The 20,644-nt window shown below is 37.0% G+C and overlaps 1 long non-coding RNA gene across 1 annotated transcript in view; it reads left to right on the plus strand.

Moving 5' to 3' along the window:
* The first annotated feature begins 619 nt into the window (after positions 1 to 619).
* LOC136855445 (uncharacterized) overlaps positions 620 to 20,644 on the plus strand; it is a 56,990-nt gene continuing 36,965 nt past the window's right edge. The window contains exon 1 of the long non-coding RNA XR_010858038.1: positions 620 to 1,036. This is a non-coding gene — a long non-coding RNA (uncharacterized lncRNA). The remainder of the gene's footprint in view (positions 1,037 to 20,644) is intronic.

A 20,644-nucleotide genomic window follows, 5' to 3' on the forward strand; every position in this document is an offset into this window, starting at 1 on the left:
TGTGAACATTTTAAAAGGTTTTATTGAATAACTCCTAGGTATACAGTAGATCAGTGTTAGAAATGAATTTCAGAATATAATTTTTAAAGTGTTTTCCGTTAACTAGTGGCTGCAGTTTCTTTAGGAATGTAATTCGAAGGTGCGGAATGCTTCAAGTGCTTTTGCAAAGTCCTAGATTGGGTATAGACGAGCTGGAAAATTGTAGGCTAACGCACCAAAGAATCTGAAAAGCTGTTACCAGGAATTTGTCCAGCACCTTTCTCTCTCTCTCTCTCTCTCTCTCTCTCTCTCTCTCTCTCTCTCTCTCTCTCTCTCTCTCTCTCTCTGAGCAGATTTTTCCCTAGTCCCTTTTTTTTTAGTCTGAACGCCATCTGTTGCTCAATTTATCAAGCGTTTTTGCTGCCTCGCCTTTCTTATTAATTTATTTTTTCTTGTCCTTGTTTTTCTCTTTTAGGGAAAGGAGTAAATAAACTTTCTTAGCACCAGTGAAGTTAAAAGTAATCCGAGCTAAAATATGTCGCAAAAATATGAATATATGTTAGATAAACTGTATTAAGTGAAAAGGAAAATCAGCCCAACTTAAATACGAGAAAAAAATGGAAAAGCCAAGAGACTGATGGATTATTTCCCAAATATCTACTGAAGGAAAGTCGTCGTTAAAAGCAAGAATTTAGAGGAAAGGATTCTGAGATTGGAAACCGTTGTTTGCTCCTAATCGACGGCGTTTTTTTTTTCTTTTTGTGTGGCGGGGGGGCCGATGCAGAGAGAAAGATGGCGCAATTGAATCTCCCGACTTCACATCCATTATTTTCAAAGATAAAGAAAGTTGGGAGTCAAGGAAAAAGTCCAGTCGGTTATACAAACGTTCTCGATTCTTTAGCCATGTTTGCAGGAATTTTAGCGTTTCAATGTGGCTTTTTTTATCGATGTATTTTTGCACTGTTTGTTAATTTGAAGAAATTTTTTAATGGAGGGATATTTTGTCATTTTTCCTATTTTTATTTTCAGGTTTTGGTGTCAGATTTCAAGGCGAAAGGTAAGTTTGCTAAACAGAATATTTGTGATTAAATTTCATTCTGTCATTTAACAGAATGTTGCTGTATAAGCTTAGATATTTTTTGTCAAGTTTTTGATAAATTTAGCCTTGTGGATCTAACTCGGTTTTGTACATCTCTCTCTCTCTCTCTCTCTCTCTCTCTCTCTCTCTCTCTCTCTCTCTCTCTCTCTCTCTCTCTCTCTCAGACGGAAGACTGCCTCTATTGTGCCCTACTTAAGCAAAGCCAAGGACACCACACAATTTTATCATTACACTTTGTACGGTTTGTCAGATTTCATTTCTGGCAAAGCCAAGGACATCACACTTCTGCTATTACTTTCTACGGCTTGTCAGATCCTAGTTCTGGCCTGTCAGAATCTCCGTTACGATGCTGTTAATCACTCTTGGGCGCTTCAGAGCCATTAAGTACTCTAATGGCTCAGAAATTTCCTGTCATTAAGTGTGGATGGCTTCCAGGATTCGGGAGAGACCCCAGTCATATGGAAATGAGCCAGAACTTGCTATTTTTATTTTTTTTTATATTTTGATTTTCTGTCATGTTAAGGATGATAAATTTAGTATTTGTCATGTTAGGTTATGTTAGTTTTTTTTACTTTCCTGGGTGGGGGTAAGGGTTGATATTCGTTTGAGCAGTTGTAAATAAGGTATTAGGGAAATTTTTGGTACTCAGTGAAAGATGATGTCAGTGAAATATATATATATATATATATATATATATATATATATATATATATATATATATATATATATATATATATATATATATATATATATGTGTGTGTGTGTTTTTTTTATTTGTATAAGGATGATCATTTCGCTAACATTACTCTTCTTTCAGATCTCTCTCTCTCTCTCTCTCTCTCTCTCTCTCTCTCTCTCTCTCTCTCTCTCTCTCTCTCTCTCTCCTCCGAGTGGCGTGAGGAAAGGAACTGTATTGGGACTCTCATTGAAATTCCAGAATGGTGTTCTTAACATAAGTAGTGAATAAGGTACTTTGTTGTTAGTCGACAGTTGTAGATCGCAGCTGTGGATAGAGAGACGGCGTGATAAAAGTGATAAGCGCTGGTGATCTTTTCTTCACCAAAATGTATACTATCCTATTGTGATAAAGAAACGGGATGGCCTATAATGAGATATTTATTATTATTATTATTATTATTATTATTATTATTATTATTATTATTATTATTATTATTATTATTATTATTATTATTTCAGTAGATGAAACCTATTCACAGGGTACAAGCACACCAAAGGGGCCACTGACTTGAAAAATTCAAGCTTCCAAAGAATGTTGGTTTCACCCTCCCGCCGCAGACCCCACACTGCAGCAGTAACTGATCGTAAACCTCACTCCAGGCACCCTGGGAGTGAATTCATGTTGTATAAGTATGTTCTCAAACTTACTTTAAAAAAAAAACTATCATTCGTAATCTTTAACGTCATCTGTTCCTTAACCTTAAACATTTTTCCTCTGTGATTCAGATCATTCTGGCTATGTTTGGCAGTCATGAGGCTGTGGTAGATATTTTAGTGCAGAAGATATATATATATATATATATATATATATATATATATATATATATATATATATATATATATATATATATATATATATATATATATATATATGTATATGTATATATGTGTGTATTGTATGTGTGTGTATATATATATATATACGTACATATATAATTAGGTGTCAGTATCCGTGTCCACGCCTGAACTAGGCCTATATGATCAAGTTTCCCGTAGGGGGAGGGGGTGGCGTTAGTTCCGTCAGTGTGCCTCACGCGGTGCACTGTAGGTCCTTGGGGTTCTTTGCATCGTCCCTTCGGCCCCTAGTTGCAACCCCTATTCATTCCTTTGACTGTACCTCCGTTCATATTCTCTTTCTTCCATGTTGCTTTCCACCCTCTCCTAACAATTGTTTCAACATTATTGTCAGTGCTGAATGACCTCGTAGGTCCCAGCGCTTGGACTCTGGCCTAAATTTTTCATTCCAGTTCCAGTTCGTATATGATCATGTAGCGTTGATTCTGTGCATACTAGTTCCTCGTTGGACTAGTCGGTATAGTTCTCGGCCAGCACTCTGCTGGGCCCGCGTTCGATTCTCCAGTTGGCCAGTGAAGAATTAGAGGAATTTATTTCTGGTGATAGAAATTCATTTCTCAGTATAATGTGGTTCGGATTCCACAATAAGCTGTAGGTCCGGTTGCTAGGTAACCAATTGGTTCTTAGCCACGTAAAATAAGTCTAATCCTTCGGGCCAGCCCTAGGAGAGCTGTTAACCAGCTCAGTGGTCTGGTTAAACTAAGGTATACTTAACTTTTCTGTGCATACTCTTCCTTACCTGTGCATCATTTGTTCCTTAAGTGTGAACCCAAGGACTGCATTCTCAATGCATAGTAATGCGTTCAGAGTTATGATGTTGAAAAAGTCAACGTCTTTCTTCAGAATGGAAATAAAAAAAAAGATACCCACTGTGCATTTCATATAAAAGGTCTCAGTGCGTAGATTACTTTAAAAAATATACCTTATGGTACATAGTCACTGAATATATACAATGAAAAGCCCAGTATTTTGGTACGTAGTTATTGAATACATCAATTGGAAGGGGTCTGTGTTAGTTATGAAAGCGATAATTTAAAACCCTTCTCCCCCCCTTCACTGACCTGGCTCGGATCAGTTAGGTCGAAATATTTAAGTATGATTATTGTGACTGTAAAATGAGGTTAGTGATAGCATTTAATAAAATGAGCTATATATATTGAAAAGGGAGCCATTTTCCTATTAATATATTTCATTTATCTTTTTATTTCGACACCTTGGATGACCGTTTATGGGGAAACGACTGTAAATTTAGAGACAGGAATCTGATAAAGACACTAAAAAGGAAAAACGATGATAAACCTCAATAACTCAGAGCTGTGAAGGGCTGGAAATGAGACGGGAGAGCTGTGAAGGGGTGGAAATGAAACGGGAGAATTTCGTGAAATCAAATTTCCCCTCTCGACATTGTTTATAGTCGGATGTCTGTCCGGGAGATTTAAGTATGAGAATAAATGAGGTCTTTTAACTCTTGGGTATTAACGCTTGTTGAATTCTGTCCTACTTGGGTAAGGAAGCTTATAATGTAATTAGATTATTTTAATTAAATTTTCACTGACAAGACAATCATTAATTAAAGCATGTTGCCATTCGTGTTTTATTTTATAATTGTTTCATATTCAGTTTCCCTTTCAGCGCTGAAGGACCTCACAGGTCCCAGTGCTTGGCCTTTGTCCTAAATTCTATATTCTATTTTATTCTCTTCTGTAATTGCTGCTTGCGTTTCGTTCTTAGCGTTATCTAAATTGGTGAAGTTTCTTAATGATTTAGATAAAACTTTCATTTTTAAATATGTTATCATTCTCAGTTTTATCTAAATTGTGAAGGTATCTTAATACTTTATATGAAACTGTTTTATTTTTAAATGTGTGTCGTTCTCACTTTTATCTTAAATTGCTAACAGATCTTTATTCAGTGTATATTAAGTTTATTAATTATGTTTCTGTTGTTTAAGGCTTGAATTGTAGACATTTCTATAAGAGGCTTTTATTGATGCATTTCAGATTGAATAACTTGAGCGAAAATAGTCCATGGTATTCAGAAACTAATGCGAGGAAATGTTTGCGTATTTTTTAATTTCTCCGTGAAATAGAACACCCCTTTTTAGTTTTCTGTAAAAGAAAACCATTGTGCCGGCTTTGTCTGTCCGTTCGCACTTTTTCTGTCCGCCCTCAGATCTTAAAAACTACCAAGGCTAGAGGGCTGAAAGCTGGTATGTTGATCATCCTTCGTCCAATCATCAAACATACCAAATTGTAGCCCTCTAGCCTCAGTAGTTTTTATTTTATTTAAGGTTAAATGTAGCCATGATCATGCGTCTGGAAACGATTTAGGTCAGGCCACCACCGGGCCGTGGTTAAATTTTCATGGGCCGCGGGTCATACAGCGTTATACCGAGGCCACCTAAACATAGATCTATTTCCGGTGGCCTTGATTGTACGCTGTACAGAAAACTCGATTGCGCGGAAGAAACTTCGGCGCATTTTTTACTTGTTAAATACCTTCCCGATTATTACTCATCTTAATTCCCGTAGGGGGGGTTAGTGCCGTCAGCGCACCTCACGCGCGGTGCACTGTAGGCATTACTTCAGGTTCTTTGCAGCGTCCCTTTGGCTCCTAGCTGCAACCCTTTTCATTCCTTTTACTGTCACTCCAGTCATATTCTTTCCTCCACCCTCTTCTATTGTAGCAATTGTTTCATGGTGCAGCTGCGAGGGTTTGTTACACCTTTGTGGCCTTTTATTCTCAGTTTTCATTTCAGCGCTGAATGACCTCACCATAGGTCCCAGCGCTTGGCCTTCGTCCTAAATTTTTATTTTCTGTTCTATTCTGGACTTACTGTCCATATCCGAAGTTATCCTGCAAACGAGAAGCTCTGCAGTGCACCTCAGAACACATCAGAAGCTCTGCAGTGCACCTCAGAATCTCTGCAGTGCACCTCAGAAGCTCTGCAGTGCACCTCAGAAGCTCTGCAGTGCACCCCAGAAGCTCTACAGTGCCCCTCAGAAGCTCTGCAGTGCACCTCAGAAGCTCTGCAACATGGCCAACCTTGTGTGAGGACCAACTGGCAGTTGTCCTTGATTGGCGCATTGCAGATGACACCAGAGGTTCTGTGCGGTGTCTTTTTGGGCTGCAACTGCATTGCAACCTGTCTTTTACTTCCCAGCCGTCCCCTTCGAACTTTTCTTACTTAGATGTTCAAGCTCTTGGAATTCTTCTCTCACTTGGATGTTTAAGTTCTTGAAATTGGCAGCGTTCTAATTTTCAACTTTTGGCAAAGAGCAGGTCATTCTCGAGGGAACCTTCTGAGAGTGTAAAACTATGGCTTGTTTGTCTCTTAGACTGATTTATGATAATAATAATAATAATAATAATAATAATAATAATAATAATAATACCTTAGCTGTTATCAAGGCAGTTACTTTGGCTAATATATGGAAATTCAAGCTTCCCGTCAGTCCACTCATAACTTTGCCTTTGTTTTTAATGTTAATGTACTTAGTGCTTTAAGTTACAAATTTAGGGAATTACTCTCTCTCTCTCTCTCTCTCTCTCTCTCTCTCTCTCTCTCTCTCTCTCTCTCTCTATATATATATATATATATATATATATATATATATATATATATATATATATATATATATGATATACATAATATATATATTATATAATATATATACTGTATATATATATATATATATATATATATATATATATATATATATATATATACAGTATACATATACATATACATATATATATATAAAGAGAGAAACAGCAAGATATCCAAAGCGTTTATACCCTTCCCCTCCTCTCCCCCCCAAGATTGCAAAGTAAACGAACGCCTTTGTCTTGCAAGCCTCATTCTCTACGCCGCTTGTTTAGATTCCGGAAAACTCTTTTTGTCTTGATGAATTCCTCGAAAAGTTCCTCCCATGGGTAATATCCCTCCTCCGAAGGACGCGCCTGGCAATTTTCCTCCTTTGAAGGACTCCTGGAGAGAGGAGAATCCTTCGTCAGTGATCCTGCTTCTCTCTTTTGCAATTGGAATTGTAAATCAGTCGGAGGAGGGAGAGTGAATATTCGGTTTAGTAGGAGTTTCCCCAACGCGTTAAAGTCAGGGGGCGTAGTGCCGTCAGTGTACCTCACGCGGTGCACTGTAGGCATTACTTTTCTGAGGCTCTTTGCAGCGTCCCTTCGGCCCCTAGCTGCTACAACCCCTTTCATTCCTTTTACTGTACTTCCGTTCGTGTTCTCTTTCTTCATCTTGGGCTTTGGCCTCAATTTTGTATTCCAGTGTATGTGGGGATTTTTATTCAGTCTTATTTGCTCTGATCTTACCCTGAAATTCCAAGGATTCTTGTAAGATCCATAAAACTTTTAAGGTTCAGATCTTACCCTGAAGTTGCAAGGATTCTCTTAAGAGTCTAAATCTTTCAAGGTTCAGATCTTACCCTGAAGTTGCAAAGATTCTCGTAAGATCCATAAGGCTCAGATCTTACCCTAAATTTCTAAGGATTCTCGTAAGATTCTAAACCTTTTAAGGCTCAGATCTTACCCTGAAGTTCCAATTATCCTCTTAAGATCGGTAAAAGTTTTAATGCTCTGATCTTATCCTGAAACCCCAAGGCTTCTCGTAAGATCCATAAGGTTCAGATCGTACTCAGAAGTTCCAAGGATTCGCGTGAGATCCATAAAACTTTTAAGGCTCAGATCTTACCCTGAAATTCCGAGTATTCTCGTAAGATCCATAAGGCTCAGACCTTACCCTAAAATTCCAGGGATTCTCGTAAGATCCGTAAAACTCTTAAGGCTCAGATCTTACCCTAAAATTGCAAGGATTCTCGTAAGATCCATAAAACTCTTAAGGCCCAGATCTTACCCCGCAGTCTCTTGAATCCTGTTCTCAGTGCAGAAGAGAAATTTAGAGATACGAGCCCTGAAAGAATTACAAGATTTATACGAGTCTGAGACCCCAGGAGGTGCTTAGCATGAAATACAGGCTTAAATACATAAATATATAAGGTAACAGAGAACTCGGGAGCTACAATAAATCTGAAAAGATCGGGGAACTCGGCCAGGTGTGAAATCGTGGTGGAAAATAAACGTCGAATTTGTTGAGATGAAAAAGTCAGGTGATACTAAATCATCGTGGAAGAAAATAAGGTACGAGAGAGAGAGAGAGATTCTAACGTCATGTTCATGGTACTCATTTCTAATCCTCAAAGTGTGGGTATCAACAAGAGACGTACTGTACGTATGAGGAGAGAGAGAGAGAGAGAGAGAGAGAGAGAGAGAGAGAGAGAGAGAGGAATATGAATTCAAAAGTGGATACACGCAATGCTAGTGACTTAGAGAATTAGGAGATGTGAAGAAATGAGCTAAAAATAAGTGGAGAGAGAGAGAGAGAGAGAGAGAGTTAAAACTCGCACCATCAAAGTGAAATGTAGAAAAAGCAGGCATGTCTTAAGAATGTTTTCGTAGGAAAAGAGTCGCAACCAAGATTTAAAATATACTACGAGAAATGTAGAAGTTTTGGGAACTAATTCGTATAAAAGACTAAGTAAGACTTTAAAGGAAAGATTATATTAATACAGAAATGAAATAATGAATTGACCTGGAACGAAAAGGAAAGACGGAAAAGACAAATAACCACAAAGCAAAGGAGAGAAAGATAATTCAAGTCGATGGATATGTGGAAACGGAGGTATAAGAAAATGACGTAAAGGAAATGGAATGAAAGAAAAAGAGAGGTGTATAATAGAGGAGAGATTAGAGGAAAAAGTCAAAGGAGGAAAAGATGATTCAAGCGGATGTATTTATGGAAACAGGTAAAAGAAAATAAATAACGGAAAGGAGATGGAATAAAAGAGAAGAGAGGTATATTAATAGAAGAGAGATTAGAGGAAAAGGGGAAGGAAAGCTTCCGTAAAAGAGAGAGAGGGGGAGAGAGAGAGAGAGTGTGTGAAAGTGGGGCCACCGGAAGGATTGGGATACAGAGAGAGAGAGAGAGAGAGAGTGAAAGTGAAAGTTGGGCCACTGGAAGGATTTGGACAAAGAGAGAGGGGGGGGGAGGCGGGTGGCGACCCAACGACTAAAAAGTGTCTTGCGTGAATGAATAGACACGTAAGAGGAATAAAGACTAAAATAGAATAAAGAGGAGAATAGGATTATTCGATAAAGACAAGATACAGGAAGCACATTAAAACCCCTTCTTGCTTGAAGTACCTTAAAACAAAAGGATCCTACAAAGGACTCGTTTGGATGAAAAGGAGGTCTGATTGAAAGGGACGCGTAGGAGTAGTAGACAGGAGCGTGGAGAGAGAGAGAGAGAGAGAGAGAGAGAGAACGAACGCGGGCTCGAAGCTCCCGAAAGGAACCGTCAGTTCAACTTTAGGATAGGACACCCCCATGATCACTTTTGGGGGGAGGCGGAAGAGAGAGGGTGTTGGCGGGGGGGAGATTTGGGGACTTCTGGCCCCCGATAGGATAGGGGAGAGTAGGAGATAGGACAGGTCCACGGGTAGATTCCTACCAACCCCAAAGCTTATTTGCTTGTCTCTTGCCCCCCTTTAATCCTTCGTGCGTTTATCATCAGTTGTTCAAACCACCTTTTCTCTCTCTCTCTCTCTCTCTCTCTCTCTCTCTCTCTCTCTCTCTCTCTCTCTACGGATTGTTGATGGTTATCGACCTGTAAACGTTTCTTCCCAACGTTCGAAACCACCTTGTTTGTCACCTCTCTCTCTCTCTCTCTCTCTCTCTCTCTCTCTCTCTCTCTCTCTCTCTCTCTCTCTCTCTCTCTCTCGTGAAGAATCGTTTCTTCAACTCCTTCAACGAAAAAGGACCCCGGAGTCCTACTTTTAATATATATCATCATGACAGAGAAAAGGGGAGAATTTATCCCTCATTGACTAAACATGAACGTAAAGGTCAGAGTTCAAATCCTCGGGTCACGTATTGGCACCTTCCAGAGATTGTATTTTAAATTTTTTTTTTTTTTTTTACCCTGAGCTTATTGGTTCTCAAACGTCTTTCACTACTACTGCTACTACTACTACTACTACTATTGAGAATTAGAAAACACATTAGTGTTAAAAATATTTATGCATCGAGTTAAAATTGATAAGGAGAGACTCTGTGCATAACTATTCTTAACATTACTATGGCTTTTAATTCTCGATATATTATAGCCTCGGTATAGGGGTTCCTTGATACACTACTACTTCTATTATTATTATTATTATTATTATTATTATTATTATTATTATTATTATTATTATTATTATTATTACTACCCAGTTTTAAAAAAACTGCGTAAAAATTTTTACATGTTACCAGGCCGGATAAAGGTAGAGGAGTTGTTATACTGAATAAAACTGATTATTATTATTATTATTATTATTATTATTATTATTATTATTATTATTATTATTATTATTATTATTATTATTATTATTATTTCTTAGTTGCTGTTTGTTTTGGGTCACTTGCGTGCAGTTTACAGAGACCGTGTTTGTCAGTAGTAGTCATTATTAACTTCAGTAGCAGGTCAGTCAGTCATGACATATGCAATGGCATTTTTACCAGTTTTTCATTGCTACTCGATGAAAGTTACACAGTATCTAAATTGACGGTAACACATTATCATTAATAAAAGAAAGTAAATTGTTAAGTCAATTTAGCGTAATTTTGCTTGGTGAGAAAAGCTATATCCGTGATTATATTCAGTCACAGTAGGGAAATGTTTGCTTTCAAATAACATCAACTCTGTCTCTTGATCTTTTATATTTTATATTTTGCTTCTTCAGCATACTGAGATCGACCGGACTGTTCAACTTTAATATGACACCGAAATCAGTATGACAGCAACTTGATTCATACTAATCAAAGAAACATATTGTTAAGCAAATTCTTTATATAGAATTAACAATATATATTTAAAAAATTTTTGTATGCTCTGTCATGCTTCATACCTGTCATAAATTCATTATACTATATATTAATGGAAAGGTAATTTATATAGCTTTACATGGTGCAATGATATTGCTAATACATTACATGTATTTCGGCCAATTATTTTTTGACAGTGTAGAAATTATTGTTCTCAGCAAACTTCAGCTGACCCTTTATACATTTTGTTTTTCTTATTGTGCTTCTGTGCGTTTACTACGATAAATTACAACTATCCAGCTTTAAATCGACGCCAAAATTAGCAACCTGACGTAAAAACTAACTTTACAAAGCCCGATCAAAGAGAAATATCGTCAGACTTAAACGAGGTCAGACAAGGTGTCTAGGTCAGCGATAAATGCGTGCTCTTTAGGCCTGGTGATACCAACTTAAAAGGTTCACCAATAAACATTGCTTTTATATGCCTGAAATTGTGTTTTTCTTGTGTTTTGAGTTGGTGATTTGACTTTCATTTTTCTTGTAGTTTTTCTTATTGATGCCCAGTCACGTGACCGCTATCTTTTCTGGATCGTAGACTTTATGGAATAGCAAGTTTCGGAATTGTGTTGAGTCTTTAAAAATACTTGAATTATATACTGTATATATATTATATATATATATGTATGTATGTATGTATGTATGTATGTATGTATGTATGTATGTATGTATGTGCATAAATTTCTGACTCACATCGGGATCGAATCCCAGTCTCTCTCAAATGACAGGCCATTTGATTCACACAAGTCGTAAAAGAAGTTGGAACCTAAGTACTTTTGTACCTGAGGAAGGAGAAAAAGTTGAAAGCCCGTGAAAGACCAAAAGGTATTGAAAGCTCAAGGGAAATTAACATCAATGTAACCCGTGGGGGCAGGGGGGAGGGGGGGAGTGCCGTCAGTGCACCTCACGTGCGGTGCATTGTAGCCGTCACTTGAGGTTCTTTGCAGCGTCCCTTTGGCCCCTAGCTACAACCCTTTTCATTCCTTTTACTGAACCTCCATTCATATTCTTTCTTCTGTCTTACTTTCCACCTTCTTCTGACACTTGTTTCTTAGTGCAGCTGCAAGGTTTCCCTCCTCTACACCTTTGTAACCTTATACTCCGAGTTTTCCTTTCAGGGCTTAATGACCTCTCTTAGGTCCCAGGGCTTGCCCTTCGGCTTAAATTGTATATTATGTTCTATTATCAATGTAGATCAAATGCAGCTTACTAGTAGTGGCATATGATCGACCTGCTGTACGTGAAGCCTATTATACTCGTGTGCCTTTCAAAAGCTTGACACGAGACTGATGCTCTCGTAACATAAAAACCCCCAATGTTTCTTCTCTCGTTTCATTTTCATAGCTCCTCCTCCTCCTCCTCCTCCTCCTCCTCCTCCTCCTCCCCTCCCCCTTCTTCTTCTTCTTCTTCTTCTTCTTCTTCTTCTTCTTCTTCTTCTTCTTCTTCTTCTCGTGGTGGTAATCTCCGAAGGTGATGGATTTCATCTCGAAGATATTGTTTTGTACCAAAAGGCAACTTTGGGTACGGCGAGAGTACGAAACGTTTCTATCGAGGAAAGGTGGAATTCATTGCAAAGCCGTCTATGAATGGTCCTTGTTGTTTATTCATCTTTTCATTTTTTAATTTTTGCATTGACGCTAGATACATTATACTATTTTATATTTCCATGTTTATGGTCGGCGTTGAATTTGGCTTCTTTGTCCTGGTTGAATAATGTTGGGAAGGTAACATTATTTCATGTGAATCTTTCTGGTACATAATTTTTTTATTGTGATGACTTTCCGGTATAAATTTATTACATTCATATTCCCGTAACTCTTGCTAATATACCTTTCATTCATGGGAAACAGAGGGATAACGAACCTCCACCAAAATTAAATGAATAAAATGTAATAAAAAATTCACATATCCTTTGCCGCAGGGTTGACAGGGAAGGGGGTACCCACTCCAGAAGCTCTCTTAGACATTGTCCAAAATAGTTCCTGTAGAGAAAATGGGAATATGGAATTGTCGTTTAAAATGGAATATGCTGTTGAAAGTTTGAATCAAATTAGTTTGAAAACTAGTGATTAGTCGGGGTTTAAACGCGGTTTCTCATCTGTTGTCTCTGTTAGTAAACGACCTAACAGACTCCTTCCTAAATAATTTGTGTGTGTGTGTGTTTTGTGTGTGTGTGTGTGTGTGTGTGTGTGTGTGTGTGTGTGTGTGGTGGAAATAATGCTGATATGGCTTCTATGTAGCGTAGAAAATGTGGGAAGTTATTATTATTTTTTTTTCTGGGACTTCTTCATGAAACACCAGATACAATTGGCATGCTTCCCTCTAAAGCTGACGTCATCTGTTTTCAAAAACTTAATTACAATTATCTACAGAGCGACAGTGAATAATTTTACCTCTTTAATTCCCCAGATGACTGGAGGTTACAGTTATCAACATCAACACTGAATAATTTGACCTCAGATTCTCAAGATTACAGGAGGACCTCTAATCTAAACCGGAATGAATAAAACCCCCCTTTGTCGTCGGGAATCTTGTCCTGTAAAACTCCTTTCACCGAGAGACTTCGACTCCGTAAAACTCCCCTGAAAAACTTTTCATCGTTTTCTCGAAGGCTCGGATTTGGCCCTTTGAGCCAGAACGTGGGCGACAAAAAATTTCGGCCCTCACTCCCTTGCTGGTGACTCTCCTCCTCCTCCTCCTCCTCCTCCTCGTGTTGGTGACTCCTCCTCCTCCTCTTGTTGGTGACTCCTCCTCCTCCTCCTCTTGTTGGTGACTCCTCCTCCTCCTCTTGGTGGTGACTCCTCCTCCTCCTCCTGTTGGTGACCTCCTTCTCCTCCTCCTCCTCTTGTTGGTGACTCCTCCTCCTCCTCCTTCTCTTGTTGGTGACCTCCTCCTCCTCCTCCTCCTCTTGTTCGTGACCTCCTCCTCCTCCTCCTCCTCCTCTTGTTGGTGACTTCCTCCTCCTCCTCCTCCTCCTCCTCCTCCTCCTCCTCCTCCTCCTCCTCCTCCTCCTCCTCCTCCTTAGCAATATAGGTCGACACATTGTCCTCCGTCGCTTGAAGATTGTGCGTGAATGAAAGTGCACCAGTCATCTGGTTTCCAAAGTTGAATCTTCTGCTTCATAATTTCGTAATTCTTCGTCCTTTCAGTTTTGTGGAATGGCTTACAATGATTTGTGATATGTTATGGTTAATGAAAAAAGATCATTTGAAGTATTTGATATTGATATTGTAGTTTTTCATTCGAAGAAAAAACGATCATGCGGTTAATTTAGCAAATCTCTTCGACTCTTTCAGTGATGTAACGTTCGTTTCTCTCTCTCTCTCTCTCTCTCTCTCTCTCTCTCTCTCTCTCTCTCGCTCTCTCCTGGCTTATTTTCTCTTCATTATGAAAACAGAAATAAAATGCAACTTCTGCTTCTGATAATTTGTCATTAAAATTATCGGAGCCATTAATATCATTCGTTTCAAAAGGATACAAAAGGATAAAAAAAAAAATTAAATTAAAATTCTTGTCAAATAGAACTGGGAACAAAGTTCTTTCCTCTAGGTACTGATTACGTAACGATTATATTGGGAGTCTTTCCTGAGCTGCAGAGGCTGTAATAGAAAAAACCTAAAGCTTTTTCGTTTTCATAATTCTGTGATCTTAAACATTTTTATCCAGTTTTATCACGGGGCGACTTTGAAAATCGGCTAAAAATCCTTCACCGTTTTTCAATAACTTTCGTTCAGTAGTGTCTTGATCTCACATGAATGACCTGAAGGTGAGTCATTGCTGTCAAAAAATGTTCTGCCAATTTTGTTTTGGGTCTCTGTCATTTGTTTATATATATAGTTATACCCTTGATTTCTCTAAGTCGTCATGTACGAGCACGGTGTCTATAGTTTGACTCTTGAGTTCCTGAAGTAGTCCTGTTAAAGAGGTTATCTAGTCAATCAGATATTCTGTTAATTTCAGTTTCACTGCGTCGTTTATCCGATACTTATTCTTGTCGAATTCCTTGATCTTATTCACTTCTTTCTTCCTTTGCATCATACCAGTTCTGTGTGCATTGTATCCCTCGTGATAAAATTTCCTTAAAAAAATCTGCAACGTTCCCAAGTGGTACCTCTTCTGTCACATTTTCTCATCTCAGCAGACACTTTGTAATCACAGAGGATCTTTGCCCTAGAGTAAATCTAGTAACAACAGTAACAGTAATCCAATCCAAAGGAGTTCTTGTTGTTGGTAAATGAGGTGGTATATTAATCCCTTATACGTGTTTGTCAGCAAAATCCTTTAAACGGTTAAAGAATTGGGCGATGATGTGAGTTTGGCTTCTGCCTAGAACTTCTGGGTCTTCCGACAGTAAAATTCTGTAAATCCGTTCGTGAAAGTTTTTGTTTTATTTGTCTTGTATTTGTTTCGGAAAGACTTTGACCTTGTGTTTAGGTATTACTGGAATTTGTTACGCTGCTGTGTAGTTACCTCGGTTGAGAAGAATTTTTTGCATTTTTGTAATTTTAAAATGATTTATGTTATTTTCAAACAGTGGTGCATGTTCATCGTTGGATAAATGCAAACTAGTATAATGTTGTCCAGTAATACAAAGAATCAGACTTCAAATGTCTTTAATTTATTGTTTACATATATATGTATATATATATATACATATGTGTATGTATGTATATATATTTATATTGTCACTGGCCTCAGGAGTGAAGTGTCGTCTGTCATTCTGGGGATGTTTCTCCCCACCAAGGAGTCCACAGCCCTTTTCTAGGTGGTCCTTTGCCTTGGGATATAATATACTTGCACCCTAAATCTAGGGCAGGGCACTCCCTAGGGCAACAATAAGCAACTACTAATTACCACCGCAGTATTGTCCTCTGTAAATAGATTGAATGGAGGATGTGGTTGATGTTAGTTTCGAGAGGCAGACTGTCACTACATATATAAAAATATAAGTTTCCTGGGATCCTGTGTCTGTTACCAAATTTTCTTTCCAAGAATTTTTTGAAGTTTTGAGACCATTGCAGGAATTACTTACGCGATTTGCAGTAAACATCAGGAGTTGCTTGGAAGATTTGCAGTTCCCTTCAGGAATTACTGGGATTTTTTGCTTTAGAAGTGTTTCTATTCCCTTCAGGAATTATTGGGATAATTTTGCTTTGGAATTTTTTCAGTTCCCTTCAGGAATTATTGGGATGTTTTGCTTTAGGAGTTTTGCGATTCCCTCCAGGAATTACTGGGATTTTTTATGTTTAAAATTTTGCTGTTCCTTTCAGGAATTACTGGGAATTTTTGCTTTGGAATTTTGCTATTCCCTTCAGAAATTACTGGGATTTTGTGCTTAGGAGTTTTTGCGACTCCTTTCAGGAATGACTTGAAATTATACTGGAAAAGTTTTGCAATTCCCTTCAGGAATCAGGTAACTTTTTCTTCATAACTTTAACGATTCCCCTCAGGAATTGCAAGGCCATAACGAACTTCAGCACCCACCTCTCTCAGTATGAAGCCGTGGCAAGGAATTTAAATCCTGAGAAAAATGGAAGGACCTCTTTCCCATTCTCATAAAAAAAAAAACATTTACCTGAGAAATTCAAGTCTGAGTTTTTTCCAGGCTAATGCCGAGTTCTTGGACCCTTTTCAAACAAGCACGACTTAACTATTCTTGGTCAGGGGAGCGTGTTTTCTTAAGCACCCGGTAATGAGGTTATGCTAACTGGGTGTTCTACCTTAGTGTTGATGCATCTTGTCGTTTTTTTTTAAGATAAATAAATATATATGAATTGTTGTTAAAATATATATGAATTGTTGTTGAGTATAGGGAGCTTAGCCTTCATATTCTGTGGAATGCTTAGAAATTTAAGTATTTTCCACTTTTATTTTATTTCAAGATAAATATATATATGAATTGTTGTTGGGTATGGGAGCTTAGCCTTCATGTTCTGTGGTATGTTAAGAAATTTAAGTATTTTTAGTTATTTTCCAAATAGGATGTAAATTCTTAAGTTATACCTCTTGGTTTCCTTATGTTATTTATTTAATTTATTTTCCTTATTATTTATTTATTTATTTATTTATTTTCAATTACACAATTCTTCAGTTCATTAATACAATTAATAACAGGATCTCATTTAAACTGGATGGTATCTTGTGGAGATGTCTTTCAGGAAAAGTTACAAGTTTTTGGACTAATAGTCTTAATCTTTCTAGAATACCAGACGATGAGGACTGTTAGTACTAGAAAGCTTGTAACTTTTCTTGAATAAATATCTCCGCTAGATACCATCCAGTTTAAATATATATATATATATATATATATATATATATATATATATATATATATATATATATATATATATATATATTTATATATATTTATATATTTATATTTATATATATTTATATATTTATATTTATATATATTTATATATTTATATTTATATATATTTATATATATTTACATATTTATATGTGTGTGTATGTATTTCTATAGACACGTGCCTGTCTGCGTATGTTTGTGTGTATAATAGTGACAAGACAAGTAATTTCCCCCTTAAAATTAAGGTAAATCAAGGTTACTTGCCTGAGCTGAAGGATGTGTGTGTGTATACACGTGCCTGTCTGTGTATATTTGTGTGTATAAAAATGACAAGTAATTTCCCCATTAAAATAAAATTTTAAAAAATTCAGGGTTACTCACAAGAGCAGAAGGACGAAACCTTGCGTACCATAGCAGGAGAGACCAGGGGCGTCATGGCAGGTGTGGGCGGTGGGATTGGTCCAGGGGCGTGTCCGAATTCTGCAGTTGATCCATTATGAATGACTTTCCCGAGGGACTCATTTTCCCCACTTAAAAATTCAAACAAAAGAAAGCAAAGAAAATTATTTTTTTCTTATTTTCTTGATCACGTTTTCATTGTGAGTTTTTGTTTATTACGCTTTCATTGTTCTTTTTTTTATTTACTTTTTTTTCTTTGTGTCGTTTGGTCGTTTTTAAAGGAAACTTTATTTTTTTGTATTTACTCGTTCATTTTTTCTCTTCTGTTCAATTCAGGCTGCTGTGTAGAGCGTGAACTTCTTTCAGTAACCTTCAATAACTACTCAAATTGAATAGCACTAACTTTTGTACTGTAATAGACTGTAATATCACTCAGTTATTGTCCTTTTTAATTATTTCTTCCGGTATTTATGCTACTGTAACCACTCATTTAAGTACTGTATAAATTTTACGCCTAAAGTCTCGGTAAATAAGAATTAAACTCAAGTTCTAGAACGACACACTTAACACTCAATAGAAAAACACTTAGAATATCACATATAAAACCGACACACTTGTAAAGAAAACGTATCCTTGTAAAGAAAACGTATCCTTTATAAAAGCACTTACAAATGGAACGTATAAGCTATGTTTTACTACTTAGACACCAACAAAAACAACATTCAGATGTCACTTAGAAAAACGGGGAATATCACAAAGATGAGTAAAAAGTCGTGTTTTTTCCTTTTTAATATAAAGCCTTCAGTCTGTACAAGCAAGTACTCCTGTTAAGGAAGGAAATATTGTTAGTATGATATAAAAAAAATTAGTGTAATATAAAAAGTGAATAATTTTGTAAAGCAAGGTGATAATTTTGTAAGACTTGCTACATATAATTATATAAAATTTATCCCTTCTGCATGTAAGATACTGCTTGCATGTAGGCTGTCCAGTTAGGTAGCGCCTCAGCCTTGAGTGTATAGTGAATATATAGTGTATCGTGATTGTATAGTGTTTAGTGAATTCCAGTTCGACGTAGTCACCATCATTGAATGTCACAATGCCCTGTCTATGAAACTTAGTGTAGTGTAATGCAACAAATTCCATTTATATATATATATATATATATATATATATATATATATATATATATATTAGTAGATAAAGGGACCTCGTTGTGGTATTCCGGATGCGAGTTCGAATCTTGCATGGGCGTCAGAATGTCTTTATTTGGTTCTTCATTCGGATCATAAGCCTCTTAGTGACAGTTGTATCCAAAATGTGAAGAAATTGAAAAAGGGCATTGTGGGTATTACAATTTTATATATATATATATATATATATATATATATATATATATATATATATATATATATATGTATGTATGTATGTATGTATATAGATATATAAAATATATATACATATATTTATTATATTATTTGTGTGTAAAGCTTCCTTTTCTAGAGACACTGCGTTTATATTAATCAGATATGAAAGGAATCAAAGAGTATTTATTTAAGATCATTCTAGACATCTATCTAGATAGCTATTGTCCTCCTGAAAAAGGTAATTTCAAGTGACCCCATCTTACCTAATTCAAAAATTATAATTTGCGAAAGTCCATTAATCCCATTCATATCCACATTTCCTTCATTACCCAAATTCTCTCTCTCTCTCTCTCTCTCTCTCTCTCTCTCTCTCTCTCTCTCTCTCTCTCTCTCTCTCTCTCTCATCTTACAAGAGAGTATCGTCCTCAAATTATTCACTCGCGAATTATGAGATGAAGACTTGAGGATAAAAAAAAAAAGTAGATAGAAATTACGGAAGGTATGAGAATTCTAGCTAGTCTCTCTCGCCCCAGAGTCGGAAGAAGATTAGGGGGAACGATTTCCCTGGGCCCTCATTTGCATATCTAACCAGCTACAGTCGTGGCGCATATTTCCTCTGGTGTTTTCGTCTCCTCATTCTCATCTGGATTATTAATTTCGAAAGTCTGCATGCGTTTCTTGGTAGGTTTCGTCGGGAGATCATTTTTGTGTGGGTGGTGTAGTTAGCTCGTTAAAGTGGATGATAAATTGGGCTCTGTTTTTCTCAAGGAGACTCTTAGTTCCTTGTCTTGTTTGGTACTTTTTCACATTTTTATTCGTTAGTTTGTTCATTATTTTTTCTTTTTTTTCTAATAAGAAATCTCCTCTTTCTGTATATCCTGTTGCCTTCTGCTACTCCTTACAAATTAACACCTTAATAGTCTTTGGAAGCTTGAATTTCTAGTCAGTGACCCCTTTTGTGGACTTGATCCATCCATATGGATAGGTTTCATCCTCTGAATAATAATAATAATAATAATAATAATAATAATAATAATAATAATAATAATAATAATAATTAGGTCTTTCTCCTCTAGAATCGAGAACGGGATATGCTGTATATCAGGTCCAAAATAATATTCAGTGGTGAATTATTGTTGATTTTATAAAAACGTTACAGGAGCTTTCGAACCCTGTCCTGGGTTCATCTTCAGTCTAACTAAAATCATCAGTAGAAAAAGTAAATATGTAAGCTCCAGTTTTAGGGATGGAACCTCGACGATGTGTTTCTCCAACAGTAATTCACCACTGAATATTATTGTGGACTTGATATACAGCAATAGTTATAATATTCTCTCCAGCCACAACCATTTCCCTGTTCCTGGTGCGATTGTAAGCCCCTCTCCCAATGCCCCTGGCATGAATTCCTTTCCTTAGAGTTTTTTGTTTGAACTCAAACTTTTTCTTGTGTCCTGAACTCGACTGATGATGGTTTTGTTTCCTTACCAGCAAACCTTTACTTTGTTTGTATCCCCATAGGTACTGCTCCCCATAATTGTGTTTGTGTTCGTGAATTATAAGTCGAGGTACTGTGTTTGTGTTGACCCTGTTTTTGTTTATGTTTTGGTTCAAGTTGCCGATCTGGGTATAACCTCCCCTTGGGCCCCACAATTTTTCTTAAATATTTTTCTTTAATCCCACCGCACCTAATTGTTTTGTGTTCCATTACATTTCTGTACGACCCAAGTCCCCTCCCGTATTAATTCGTCCCTATCTCGCGGCCGACAGATCTGCTGAGTTGTCTGTGATTTGAAGTTAGATAAATGAGAGCTGGTTGCGAGTTATCGTACGTTGACAATGGTCTTCCATCTGCCTGATGTACGACAACCGTTTCTCGAATGTCATGAATTTGGTGAAATATGGAAATTAGAAATTTGGCCACTCGTGTCCCGGGTCTCTCTCTCTCTCTCTCTC

This window comes from Macrobrachium rosenbergii, chromosome 31 (assembly GCF_040412425.1).
Source record: "Macrobrachium rosenbergii isolate ZJJX-2024 chromosome 31, ASM4041242v1, whole genome shotgun sequence".
NCBI lineage: Eukaryota > Metazoa > Arthropoda > Malacostraca > Decapoda > Palaemonidae > Macrobrachium > Macrobrachium rosenbergii.